General features: G+C 48.8%; 1 protein-coding gene across 10 annotated transcripts in view; it reads left to right on the top strand.

Annotated features, from left to right (window-relative positions):
* The window catches only part of Kifc3 (kinesin family member C3), a 95,329-nt gene that overhangs the window by 38,997 nt on the left and 41,540 nt on the right, over nt 1-14,792 (top strand). Inside the window, exon 1 of one of the 10 annotated variants that reach the window (XM_087594425.1) lies at nt 361-607. The gene's annotated coding sequence lies outside the window, so the exon portion shown is untranslated. 10 annotated transcript variants of the gene reach the window in all.

The raw sequence follows: 14,792 nt of genomic DNA on the forward strand, positions 1-14,792 counted from the left end.
ATGACATTAGTCTCCAGGACAGAACCTTCTAGAACTGACCCTGATTTCCAGGAATGGGAGTTCTCAATCTCATCCTCTCTCCAGTGTCGGAGACCCATTCTTGTACCCCTTAAGAAGGGCTGTGACGCAGGCAACACTGGAGAGTTTCTAGGCAGCCAGGGTTTCATGATGGCAGCTCCTCAGCTTCAGAAAATGTCCTCCTCTAGAAGGAAGGCTGTGGAACTAAGGTCACTGTGGCTATCACACAGGCAGGATGAGCCTCTGAACAGGGAGGGTTTCAGCTCCAAGAACCTGTAGAGGAGGCGTCCCATGTTTCCACCGTGCCAGGCACCCCAAAGCTCCTTGACCCAACACTGGTTTGTGGCGAGTGGACCTGTGGTCAGTCAGCCAGGTCTTTGGCTCTCTGGCCTCAGCTCTTGCCACATTTCCAGAGTGAGCATTCGTTATCCTCAGATATACAGCCAGCATAAACACAGCCTGTAGCCAATGAAGACTCTGGATCCTGAAGCACCTAAGACAGACCACTGCTGTTTGCGACTTTACCTTCCTCTCGGCTTTTCCTTTGGGGAAATCCCTTTAGTCTGGTGCAGCACCCGAATGGGAGACGGTAAGGGTTCTTGCTTTCTGCTTGACTCCTTCCTGAAGTACCTTTTGTTTCCCCGAGTCCTGACTGGCTGTCGGATAAAATATTAATGCTGCACTGCGTGTGTGTGAGCTTCAGAGCCTTCCTGAGCAGGGTCTGGTTTCAGTCCCGAGGCTGCAGCTGTCCTCAGGGTCTGCAGCAGGCCCCAAGGACCCCACACCTCAGCACGATTATGTGCAGCAGCCGGCACAATACTTACACCGCATGGCAGCCACCTCCAGGGTGTTCCAGGCCAAGCAGCATGACAGTATGACAGGTATGTACTCTGGCCTTAGATTGCATTTGGACTTCATTATCTGTGACAGCGGAACCAGCTGATGGCTTCCTTAAGAATGGCTAAATCAAAACAGCCCTGCAGAGAAGCAATGGCTGGAGACAATTCTACTCTCGTCTCCTCATCCAGGAGTTGGATCCTAGGGCTCAAACTCAGGTTGGTGGCAGGCACCTTTACCTACTGGGCCATCTCTCAGAAAGATGACTCCCCTGTTATTGTCGTTTTTTTTAGATAGGGTTTATTATATAGCACTGGCTGGCCTGGAACTCACTACGTAGACCAGGCTGGCCTGGAATGTATGGTGATTCACCTGCCTCTGGATTACTGGGATTAAAGGCTTTTGCACCAAGTCTGCTGCTTCCCTGTTCCCTTTTCATCCTCCTCAACACGAACTCTGAGCCTCCACTGCAAGCATCGAATGCAAAAGAATCGCATGGCTTTTTCTTCTATTTTAAAAATTAGGTTCCTAAAGGGGTGATGGTAACTGTAACTCTTAACTTCAGTCCCAAAGGATCCAACACCCTCTTCTGACCTCCACAAGTACCAGACGTGCACACCATGGGTATATATATATATATATATATATATATATATACACACACACACACACACACACACACACACACACACACACATATGTGGAGGCACACACATAAAGGCAGTCTTCAAAAACCACTAAACCACTAATAAGATAGAATGGTAGCATCCGTGTTAGCGATTCTCTTCCAGGGGAATTTACTACACGTAGGTGACAGGGTAGATCCAGGATACAAAGACATTCCTAGAGGCATTGTGACCATAAATAGCTCGATTACTTCAGGCTAGATTTGTGTTTTCGAGGCAGGGTCTCTTAGCCTAGAGTGACCTGGAACTTGATCCTCCTGCTTCAGCCTTCCACGTTCTGGGGCTCCTGGGGTGTGGCACCACATGTGGTTTAGACGATGTCGTGTAGTTGGTTTGTGGTTTTCAGTAGATTGATTAAATCAACTGGGTGCACGCACTCTTTGAAAGCTATCTAATCACGGTGCGGGGGAGGCTCCTGGGGAGAGATTGGTATGAAGAGGTGCTGGATAATGTATGAGCCGTGCTAACACGAGAGGGGGTGGGGGGCGGTTCTAGTCTGAGCTGATGAATGGGGCTAATTTCTGGTGGTGGTGATGGTCTCAGAGGAATGGGCTGGAGACCAGAGGGTAAGCAGGGAAGACATACTGTGCTTGCACCGGGATTTATACTATTCGAATTTAGATGGTTTAAAAACTGTTATAAAATGAAATAGTCTTACGGCAAAGCGCTGACTCAGTTTTCAAGGGCATCAAAGCTGACAGGCCTGGAAGCGGCGGAGCCAAGGCTGGACAGGGGCAGCTAATTTGGGTGGGCAGCTGACATTTCTCTAAATTAAGCAGACGACTCAGGCCAAACCCTGACTCACAGCTGGCCCCACAGTGCCTCGGGAGTTAAGTGGAGTGGCGTCCCCCGGCATTTATATGCAAGCCTGGCCCTCATTATAATCGAACATACCTTGGCTTCCGTGCATGGAGCTCAAAACTGGGGTGTGAATGCCATCTTCCCTCCCAGGAGCCCAGGCTGGGGACAGAGGCTTGGCATTTGAGGGGGAGGTGGACAGTGTGATTCATGAGCTGGTGGCCTCTCCCTGGCCTTGGTCCGGTGTGAGGAAAGTCCCCAACAAGGTCACCCAGGTGCAGACCAACCCCAGACTGCCCAGGTGGGCCGGGTGGGGATGAGGTGCACCTCAGGTCACATTCTTTGGCCATGAAGTGCTCTGTCCTAGTTCTTTCACCCTTCACCTGAGCGTCCAACCTCAGCGATGGCTGAGTAGGCTGGGGATGCAGGCTAACTATTTGCCTGAGGCCCTGGCCAGGAGATGCTTTGAAGGGAGGAGCAAGGTGCCTGCTTCTTTTCCACCCAGCATCCTCGGAAGGGATGCAGATGGAAGGCTGCCCCACAGAGAACACCTTATCTTGATAACAGGGCTGTAGCTGGCTCTTTGTGGAGATGCTGTGCTTCTTTTGTGAATTTAGCTGCTCACTGTAGCCCTGCTCCAGCCACCTTGGTGTGGTGTAGTAATTTCTTACCCCAATAAACCCATATAAAAACACACAACTCAGGTATTCTATTTATAAGCTATATGCCTAGATTGGGCAGATCTCTCACTGCACCTATCTATTCCCCAGCTGTGAGACCGACCCCTTGCTACTTGCAGGCCATGTGGTTCTGTTCTCATCTTCCTTCTCCTCTGTTTTCTCTCTCTCTCTCTTAGACCTCCAGTCCTACCTTTCCTTTCCACTGCCCAATCATGGGGTCTAGCTTTTATTTGACCAGTCAGAATGGGGAGATGGTTCAGTGAGATCACCTGAGTATGTACTCTGTTCCTTGGCGGGTGGGGGCTTGGAGTGGGGCAAGCAGCCCCTCTTGAGGAAGCAGAACGAACATCAAAATACAAACATCACCATGGCAACCCACAACATTGGTGGTTCCCTCCTTAAAGCTTAGGAAGCCTTTATTCAAATACCTGGGACTAGAAGTATTTCATATATGTATACTATATATATATACACATATATATTATATTTATATAACTATATAATATTATATAAACATATATATTTATATAACTATTATATATACATATATACATATATATACATATACATACACACACATATATATATACACACACACATATATATATGTATATATATATAGTATTTCCTTCCGTACATATGATGGATCTCTTTGGGAGGGGAACCCAAGATCTGCTATGCTTCCCGAGGGAACATTTGTGCCATGTTTTTTGTTCTTTTGTGCTTTTTTTGTTTTTGTTTTTAAGTTTTAAACCAGTATTGGGGGATTCACACTCGGGTCTTTCTGCTTGCAGAACAAGTGTTCTTAACTTACCAAGCAATCTTCAGTGCCTATGTTTAATTTTTAATATTTAAAATAATTTTATTAATGAGCATTGTGCCTATATGTGTATCTGCATACCACATGCCTGCCTGGTCCCTGAGGAGGCCAGAGAAAGGGAGTTGGATCCCCCTGAAGTGGAGTTATAAATGAAGAGTGGTCACGTGGGTCCTGGGAATTGAACCTGGGTCCTCTGAAAGACCAGCCTGTGCCCTTAACCTCAGAGCCATCTCCTCAGTCCATTTAAAAAGATTTTAATAATTTTTTTGTGTGTGCATCTGTGTGTGTGTTGAGATAGTCCCTGGTCCTCCCACCTGCTTCCTATGTGCAGGAATGATAGACAGACCTGTGTCATCTCATCTAGCTTGTGAACTGTTTTTAATATGTCTGCATTTTAACTGGAACCTGTCACATGAGGTCAGGTGTGGAATTTTCCAGTGCAGACATCACATCAGCATGCAGCAAGGGTCCATTAAACCGACTGTGAGGACTCAAGCCTGTGATCTCCATACTCTGGGGGATGCAGCAGAAAGATCACAAGCTTCATACGAGCCTCTGAGGGTCGCCTGGGAGTAGAATGGCCAGTTCATACAGAGCTGGGGGATTTCCAGGACTAGGAACTGTCAAAACTAAGGTCATCTGGAGAGACTCTGCAATGCTTCCAGTAGCAGGGGCCAGACATGGCTTCTTCTCAGTTTTCCACAATTACAGGTGCTGTAGAAAAGTTGGAGGAGAAAATTAAACAGAGAAATGAATCTCTATGAGTTCCAGGCCAGCCAAGGTACAGAGTATAATCCTTTCTTTAAAATTGCATGAGAGGGCTGGAGAGATGTCTCAGAGGTTAAGAGCATGGACTGCTCTTCCAGAGGACCTGAGTTCAATTCCCAGCAACCACATGGTGGCTCACAACCATCTGTAATGGGATCTGGTGTCCTCTTCTGGTGTGTCTGAAGACAGCTACAGTGTACTTGTATATGATAAATAAGTAAATCTTTTTTAAAAAAACTGCATGAGAAGTTAGATAGCATGGCCTATACTTTTAAATTTCCCAGCACCTAAGAGGCTGAGGCAGAAGGATCGAGAATTCAAAGGCATGCAGGGCTACAAAGCAAGACCCCATCTCCAGAGAAGACCAAAGTTCCTGGATACCCAGCCCCCAGACTTGAGCCTTCCTTCCACTCCTGTTCCTTTACGGTGGTCTAACCTCCTCTTCTCCTTCCCTCCAACTGCTTCTATTCTCATCATTGCTTTTGGTTGTATTGTCCATTTGTTGTTTTGAGACAGGACCTCATTAGGTAGCTCTGGGTGGCTTGGAACTCACTCTACAGACCAAGCTGGTTTCAAACTCCTGTCCTTGCTCGGGATTAAAGTCATGTACCACTACTCCTTGGCCTCTCTGAATATTCTGTCTCTCAGTCTCTCTCTCGCACTCTGTCTCTGTCTGTCTGTCTCTTTCTCTCTCTATCTGTCTTGTTTTTTCCAGACATGGTTTCTCTCTGTAACCCTGGCTGACCTGAAACTTGTTCCGTAAACCAGGCTGGCCTCCGACTCAGACATCAGCCTGCTTCTGTCTCCCGGGAGCGGGCATTAAAGGGGTGTGCTACCACCACTGGATCCAGACATAGTATCTCTTTCCCCTTTCGTACTGAACCATGTACTTCATAAAAACCAAGAAGCTCTTTGGTACTCACTGTCCAGTGAGCAGCACCAGGACGTTTTCATTGGAACAGCACTGCCGGTTAATATGCAGTCCCCACCAGAATTTGCCAGTTATCCAGAGAGTGCCTGCTAAAGCAGCTGGACACCCAAACTCACATCATGCCTGTGCACTGTTGTCTCTTTGGTTTTCTTCACACACACACACACACACACACACACACACACACACACACACACACCATGTCACCACATACCACATAGGCCAGGCTTCCTGTGTACATTAGCTCATCCATCCTTCAACATTTTCTTTTTGAGGGATGAGTGAAGGTTCAATTTTACAGGCCCTGGAAGGATAGGGTCTCACCTCAGCTATGAGGTGAACCCTCAGAGTTTTTCTTTGGGGTACATTTTCTTAACCAGTGGGCCATCTGGCCTTTGTGGTGTTTATTTTGACCTTCAGAGCGCCCTCAATGTCATCAAATGTCCTCAGGGTCCTCAGGCATCCCTTACTCAGACTGCCCCTCTTCCTCACGAACCTTCAGAGACAGAGGCCTTTGTACTTTCCCCGGGCCTCCAAGACAGTGCAATTAGCCTTCAGTACCTTGGAGAGGTTCTAGCAAACGTACAGAGAATCGAAGGTAGTCGGTTTACCTTTGAGTTTAAAGCCTCTGTCACCCGATCCAAGTCACTGTTGTGGGCTTGTGCATGGTGACATACACCAAGGAGCCTTCCCCTAGTTGGTGTCTGCAACAGTAGCCAGAACTGGGGCAGCAGAGGGTCACCTGGCTTCTCTAACTCTGACCAACACTGCCTCCAGAGTTGGAGGCCTTTCCCACAGAGCTTACAACAGACTCCTCACTGTGGTGAACCAGGGTGTTGGCCCAAAGATGCTCATGCCCACCTCCAATTTGGGCTAGCCACACTCTTCCTGCTGGTGGCAACCAGCCACCCTTTCTGTTTGGCCAGTATGTCAGCAGTGGCTTCACCCAGGTCTCGCTCTCTTGGGCCAGTCTGCGGGTGCCATCTGTTTGTTCTTTGTGTCTCTGCGATCCCTACTAGACTCATTTTTATTAAGGGACTATCCACTGAGGACACCGTATGTGTGTGCTGGGTAGTGTAGCAGGTGCTAAGAGAAGCAGAGGAGGAGACCAGAGACCTTTTCCTCATGAAAAACAACTGGGAAGCAAGGGAGATGGGTACACAAGTTCACTGCAGGAGGAAGGAAGTTGTCACCCCGAAATGACAATAGCTAGTTAAGGCGGAGAACGACTGGGGCCTCTATGGTGACTCCACGGCTCTAAGGTGGTTCAAGAGGGGACAGTTGAGCTGGGATTCTAAGGATGAGGAGTTAGCTTGTAGGCTGTAAGGAATGGCGTCCCAGACAGAAGCAACAGCAAGTGCAGAGGCCTGGTGACATGTTTGGAGGTCAGGAGGAAATCTGTGACTGGAGTTAATTGAGGAAGCCCATATTATTGGGCCAGCCTGGAGCAATGAGGGCTTTTGTGAGCTTTGCAGGAAAGCAATGGGGCTTTTTAAAACAAACGAGTAGATGAAAGTAAGCAGGCGTTGTGGCTCATTCTGGTAATCTCAGCACTCAAAAGGCTTGAGGCTTGAGGCAGGAGGAGGGCCTTGAACTCGAGGCTCTCCAGGATTACAGAGTTAGCGTGAGGCATGCCTGGCTCATGGAGTAATAACAAAAAAAGAAAGTATATGAGAATGCTGGCTACTCCCGTGACGGGATTAAATATGGAGATGAGACCTTTAAGTTTCACTTTCAGGTTTTCATTGTGAAGGCAACAGAGAGGCCTAGCGTGGCGTCAAATGCCGCTTGAGTCTTGCAGCAGGTCAGAGACAGGGCCTGAGAGCGTCCAACATGACGGGGTCAGAAGAATCCACCAGTGACACCATAGCTACTGTGGTGGTTTGAACAGGCTTGGTCCTCAGGGGGTGGTACTATTAGGAGGTGTGGCCTTGTTGGACGAAGTGCGTCACTGGGGTAGGCGTTGAAATCCTACGCAGGCTCTTTCCAGTGCAGAGAAGAGTCTTTTCCCTGGGAGCCTTTGAATGAAGATGGAGAACTCCCAGTTCCTCTAGCACCAAGTCTGCATGCTGTCTTGCTTCTCGCCATCATAGCAATGGACGGAACCTCTGAAACTGTTAGCCTAGCCCCAGTTAAATGTCTTCTTTCATAAGAGTCGCCTTGGCTATGTTTGCTCTCCACAGCAATGAGACGCAAACCAAGACCTAATTGAAATCCGTACGACTTACTGGTCACCATATTGGGCAAAGTATATTATTAAATCAGCACTCGCGATAGTTAAAATCAAAAGGTATGTTGACTAATGTTGGAGATGAACGTGAAAAAAAAAAAAGGACCTGTTTAATCATGGGGCAGCTTGGAAAATCATTTTAAATAATCATATATAATAGTAACCAACAACGAAAACTCAAGTCACCTTAGATAGCCCAAGCTGGTCTCAAAACTTATAAACTCCTCACCTTGGTCTTTGCACTGCTGGGAATATACATGTATTGCGCCATGTGTGTGTGTATCCTTTAAGACGTACGTGTGTGTGTGTGTGTGTGTGTGTGTGTGTGTGTGTGTGTGTGTGTGTGTGTGTGTGTACGATGCAGGTGCCCGTGAGGTCAGAAGAAAGCATCAGATCCCCCTGAATGAGGGTGCTGGGAACAGAACTCAGTTCCTCTGCACAAGCCATATATGCTCTTAAGCCCTAAGTGGCCTCTCTAGCCCTTCTCATGGATTCTTGGTCAGATCTCCAGTACATGACTGACTATTCACACTGCTGGCCTCACTGTCCGCAGAGAGTAGCAGGCACTGGTCTGATACCCGAGGAGGCCAGCTGGAGCCTTTTACAGACTTGGCAGATGTAGCTGAGGTGGATGTTATCAACAAACACGGTAACACCGTTGATCATTCTGGGCCAATAGCCTTGACCGGCTTAGTAAAGCCACAGAATGCTCCCGTTAGATTACTTGATGACGTCTATGTGGTGGAGTGTTAGCCAGACCTGGCTCAAAGGACCTGGTCACTCGCTCACTGTGTGAACTTGGCCAATAAATGGAGAACCCCCATTTTCTCTGTGATCTGTAAACCTAGCCCCTCAAGGTTACACAGGAGGAGCTTTGTGGGTGATCTGAGGAGGTAGGGAGATAAGAGACAACATCACTGGGACCCTAGAGTCAGAGGAGCCCAGGTAGGGCTGTGTGATCTCTGACCAGTTGTATAACTTCTCTGAATCTCTTGTCTGTGGGACATAAGTGAGAGCATATGAGGTATGCTAAGAGAACTGCATGTGAAATACTGGGTTGGATAATGTCTGTGCCCTGAACTGTGACCAAGACCTTATTTAGAAATATGATCTTTGCAGATGTCTATGAGGTCACATTGGATCAGAATAGGCCCCTGAGTACTGTATGGTCAGTATCTTTCTACGAAGAAGGAACTCTGGACGCAAGAGAAGTCCAGAGTCTGAGACAGACCGGGTCAAGCAAAGAGCATTCGCTTTTCCAGCCAAGGAAAACCAAGGATTGTAGCCACAACCAGAGAGGCAAGGGCTCTCCCCTAGGACGGACAGAAGGGACAGGGCCCTGCTTGGGACCTTGACTGTGGCCTTCACCCTTGAGGACTACGGAGAAGTTTGTCATTTTTAGCTATCTGCTTCGTGGGAATTTTGTCCCAGGGCCACAAGACCACCAGAGTACAGCATAACAATGCAGTGCCCAGACCCCCCACCTCAGCATGGGGCTGGGGTCGGCAGCTGTTCTTGCTCTCGCCACCCTCTGTGTTCGTGGTTCAACACTGGCCACGATGCCTGCAGACCCCTTTAGTTTTTCCTCCAACCTCACTGGACCCAGGCTATACTAGAGTAGCCACATTCCCCCTGTTGCCTTTCCTGGAAGAGGTGGGCGACTTCTATTTTTAAGAATTGCATTTCTTCTGTGGTAGTCAGTTCTTCCCACCACGTGAGTTCTGGGGAGCTTCAGGCTATCAGGACTGGCAGCAGGCTCCTCTACCCACTGAGCTACCTCACCAGCTCAGAGGTGGGTGGGTGGCTGGCTGGCTTCTTTGAGTCCTCAGAGGGTGTGTTGAGGTTAAGGGTCCCGCACACATCCTTGTATGAGGGGGTGGGGGTTGTCCCAGACACCGCCCTGTACAGCAGCAGCCCAGCCTGGTTTCGGAACTGTATGTTTTCATAAACCTGTCTGGCAACAACATTCTTCCAACACCGAGCTGTCACCGGGCAGTCTGCTGTGGTTTCGTGAGGTGGCTGAGGCTGCTGCCCACGAAGCCAACTGTGACTCACAGGAGCCTCAGAACTGGCAGCAGGACTCTTCAGTGATGGTGGACAGAGAGCCCTGGACTCTCAGCCCAAATTGCCCAGGGACTGAGATTGACTCTCAGAGCTTTTCTCCCCAAGACAGAGAGGGAAACTCTGGGGTGACAATGGGGAGGAAGGAGATCACCTGGCCTTGGAGAGAAGCAACCTCAGAAGACCTTCTGATCCCTTTCTTGTCTTGGCCATCTCTCACTTTTTGATTGATTAGTTGATTGTGGGTGTGCGTATCAGTTCTTGTCTTCCACTGAGTGGAATCCATACGGGTCATTAGGCTGGACAGCAGGCACCTTCATTCATTCACTAAGCCATCTTGTTGGCCCTAGGTCATCTGTTAGGGACTTAGTTTTTCTCACTTGTGAAAGAGATTTGCTTTTGTTTTGCTTTTTCGAGACAGGGTTTCTCTGCATAGCCCTGGCTGCCCTGGAACTCACTTTGTAGACCAGGCTGGCCTTGATCTCAGGTATCCATCTGCCTCTGCCTCCTGACTGCTGGATCCAAGGCGTGTGCTACCGATATTGGCTGAGCTTTTTTGGAGTGGGGGGCAGTGGTAGGTTAAGACAAGGCGTTTCTATGTGGTCCACACTGACCTGGAACTCCTGGTATAGCCTAGACCAGGCTTAAACAAATGAACTTGATGCCTTGGCCTCCTTAGTTCTGAGGATTACAGGCATGTACCACAGACCTCAAAATATTTCAAGACCCATTGTTAGAAACAGAGGGGCCCTTTCCCCACCTCTCCTCTCTGTAGCATTTATTAAGTAACTACAGGGAGCAGGTCAAATGGCTCAAATCTTCCAGGAAGAGAGTTTCCCAGCATCCTTTGCCAAGGCCTGTAGGTTACATTGAGATTAGACCCCATGGGGAAAGGAAACAGGATTCCTAAAAGCCTTCAAGGATACAGACCATTCATAGCAGGGTACTTGGCCAAGTCCACCTGTAGATGGCATTGGGGACATTAGCAGCACTTGCTATGGGGCATGGATTCGATTTAGGGACCCATCCTTGTGTGGGTGTCTGTGGCAGGGAGTAGCAGGAAGCCTGGAGGTGTTTGGGACATTTGTGGTACGATGGAAGAATGTGGCATCACCATGACCAGGCTACCTTGCAGTGAACCAATCCTTTCCCCAGCCCCAGGTAGATAGTTCTACGTCAGGCTCCCCGTCTCTCAAAGCTGGAGCGGGCCATGCATCATCATGGCCTTGAACAGCATCCCAGTAGAAGGGGAAGAACAGGAGGCCGATGTGGCCCAGTCCAGCTAGAAGATAAAGAGAACAGAGCCTCTGGGGCTTCTGAGAGATGGCTGGAAGGGACAAGTGACTGTAAGAAACTGGCATGGAGCTGGGGAGAAGTTTCAGTAGATTAAGTGCTCGAGGTACAAGCATGAGGGTCAGAAAGCCCTCCAAACCCAGGTAAATGTCAGGTGGGTGTGGTGGTCCACCTGTAATTCCAACACCCAGGAGGTGGAGACAGGACCCTGGACAACACTGGCTGGCCAGGTTGTCACGTTCTGGGTTTAGGTCCGAGGCTCTGCCTCAGTAAGGTGGAGAACGAGTGATTAAGATTCCCTATATCAACCCAGTGCCTCCACATGCATGCTCACACACGCACCCACATCACGTAAGCACATACATGAAGATCACATGCAAAAAGATGGGGAAAAACAAACAAACACTAGGGCAGTTAAATCTTGGAGCACAGAGAGATGGGGCATTCTGGCATTCTGTCCCCAAGGCCTTGAGCTGGCAACAGCATCCCAAAGGAACTCTGGTTACCGACCAGTCTCAGACCCTCAAGGCTTGGTCACCACCGATGGAGTCAGCCCGTTTGCCTCCAGCTTTGCTCACTGCAGGGCTGGTTTTGGTGGAACCTGTGGTGAAGACAGGGCTGACGAGAGAGGCAAAAGCAGATTGCTCAGGTGTGCAGCTACTGTCGTCTGCAGCACCAGGCTTCAAAGATGGCGGTGCCCCAGGCAGAATAGGGCTGTTTCAAGACCTCCTTCTTCTAACTGCATTTGAATTTAACAGAATTAGTGTTATTTATTAAAAAATATTTTAGGGGCTGGAGAGATGGCTCAGCGGTTAAGAGCACCCGACTGCTCTTCCAGAGGTCATGAGTTCAATTCCCAGCAACCACATGGTGGCTCACAACCATCTGTAAAGAGATCCGATGCCCTCTTCTGGTGTATCTGAAGACAGCTACAGTGTACTCATATATAATAAATAATAAATAAATCTTTAAAAAAATATTTAAAAAAAAATTAGGGTCTCACTATTCAGCCCTGGTTGGCCTGGAACCCACCACCTAGGCCAAGCTGGCCTCAAATTCACAGTGGTCCATCTGGGATTAAAGTCACAGCACTCTCAGCCCACTGAGCAGATTGTTTATGTATCTGTAATTTTCTTGGGTGCCTTTAAATTTTTTTAAATTAATTTTCATTTAATTTATGTGTGTGAGTGTGTGTGTGAGTGTGTGTGTGAGTGTGTGTATGTGAGTGTGTGTGTATGTGAGTGTGTGTGGGAGTGTGTGAGTGTGTGTGAGTGTGTGTATGTGAGTGTGTATGTATGTGTGTGTATGTATGTGAGTGTGTGAGAGTATGAGTGTATGTGAGTGTGTGTGTATGTATGTATGTGAGTATGTTTGTGTGTATATGTGTATGTGTGAGTGTGTGGATGTGAGTGTGTGTGTTTGTGTGTGTGTATGTGTGAGAGTGTGTCTATATGAGTGAGTGTGTGAGTGTGTGTGAGTGTGTGTGAGTATGTGTGAGTGTGTATGTGTTTGTGTGTTTGTATGTGTGACAGTGTGTGTATATGAGTGAGTGTGTGAGTGTGTGTGAGTGTGTGTGTGTTTGCGTACTCTCGAGCACCCAGAGGTTGACCTCAGGTGGTCGGGCTTGGCAGCAAGTGCCTTTTCCTGCCGAGCCCTCTCTTGGGCCTGAATTTGAATGTCTTCTGTGTGCTAGGCTTTGTAGCAGAAGGATTAGGGAATGGTATGAAGTGTGGTAGTCTTAACAACAGTAATGTCTCATCTCTAATGTAGGTAAATAGTACTATTCCCGTTTTCTTGTGGTGGTGGTGGTGGTGGTGGTGGTGGTGGTGGTGGTGGTGGTGGTGGTGGTGGTAAAATTCAGGAAAGGAAAGAACTTGCCAGCTTATGTCCATCACTGAGGGAAGTCAGCGCAGAGACCCACTGTAGGAACCAGAGCAGAACCACGGAGGCTCACGGGCATGCTTGTCCGTGGCTAGCCCACTTATATAGCACAGGACCACCCGCCCATGGAAGAGTACTTCCCACAGTGGGCCAGGCTCTCCCACATCAGTTCAAGATAATCTCCCACAGGCATTTCCACAGGCCAATCTGATATAGGCAATCTTTTAACTGAGACTCTCTTCTCAGGTGACTCTAGGCTGTATCGAGTGATGACTAAAACTAACTATGACAAGTACTCACTGGCTGCTTTAAGGGTTAGCACTTAGTAAGTGCTTAGTTAATAATATTCCTAACGCGCTCAGAAAGCCTTGCCTTGCCCAAAGTCACACTGCACGTGGGCGGGGTGTCTGAATCAGCGAGTCCTGGTCTGCCTAATGGAAGAGACTCTGAGCTCCCCCAGGTCACACTCCAGCACTAGGTGAGGTGAGGGAGGAAAGCCTGGTGACTTCCGACTGGTGGAGTCTGGAAGGCCTCATGCAGGAGGTCTCCGTCAATTGTGTCTCTGTAGCTATGATAAAACACCATGACCAAAAAGCAACCTACAAGAAAGTGTTCGTTCAGTTTAATGGTAGATGCCTAGAAACCCTAGCGCTGGGGGTGATGTGGAATCGGGAGCAAGAAGCTGAGGGATCCCATCTCAGCTGCAAACAGGAAGCAGAGAGCGAACTGGAAGTGGGGCAAAGCTGTGAACTACAGACAGACAGACAGACAGACACACGCACTTACCATGGGATGAATTTTCTCCAGTAAGGCCCTGAGTCCTAAAAGTCCCATAACCTCCCCAAACAGCACCACCAACTGGGGACCAAGTGTTCAAATACAGGAGCCTTAAGGTACATTTCTCATTCAAACCGAGGCGAGGTGGTATTTTTACCGGTGGTCACAGGCTGTTACAGAGTGACCATGGGACAAGGTCTATTCTGTGAGATGTGTAGTGTGGGGGTTACAACCTGGGCGGGATCAAGCCTGCCTGGGGTCAAGTCCACATGGCACCATTCCAGCACATACAGCTCACAGCAGCCTCAGGAGGAGAGTGTGTCCTAAGAACTCTTAGGTGTGTTTTCTTCTCCCTCTGTCTCTGCCAGCCTGGCCAGCAAGGCTTTTAGTTCTTGGAGAGCGCTCTGTCCAGCCCTCTGACTGCAGCTCTTAGCTTCCTTGGGTCTCTGGATCCTTCGTTTCTTTCCTCTGGGCATGTGACAGAGGCTATAAGGGTGCTGAGCCCACCTGGTAAGCAGTGGTGAGCTCCTGGGAGCTGCTGGGTACCAAGCTGGAGTTGTGCTTCAAGAGGTGAGAACACTTACTACCATGCAAGTATTTGTCTGGGCCTGACGCTTTGAAGGCAGCAAGTGTGTGTCCAGAGAGCATCTTTCACTGTCTCCCTAGGTCATCTGCAGCCACTGGCCCAGGAGGGGCATTGAGAGGTCAGGTCTGTGTGACAGAGGTCTATCCGGGTTGTCTCTTAGGAATATTTAGACACCCTGGGATTCTCTCAACAGGAAGGGCCCTATGTTGTCCTGTGTACCTGTGCTACTTGGGGTCAAGTCTGAGCTTGCACTGTTCCTGAGAGGGCTATATCTATCTGCAGTCCCCAGGGTTGTATGTACCAGAGAGCAGGGACCTTTAGGAGGCCTGCAGTTCCCAAAGTTTCTGACCCCTTTTCTGGAATGAACTGTGCACCCTGCTCAGAGCTTCCAGCCCAGGCTCTCTGCTCTCAGGCCCAGCCTGCCCT

Source organism: Rattus norvegicus, chromosome 19 (assembly GCF_021556685.1).
Source record: "Rattus norvegicus strain SHRSP/BbbUtx chromosome 19, alternate assembly SHRSP_T2T, whole genome shotgun sequence".
Classification (NCBI taxonomy): Eukaryota; Metazoa; Chordata; class Mammalia; order Rodentia; family Muridae; genus Rattus; species Rattus norvegicus.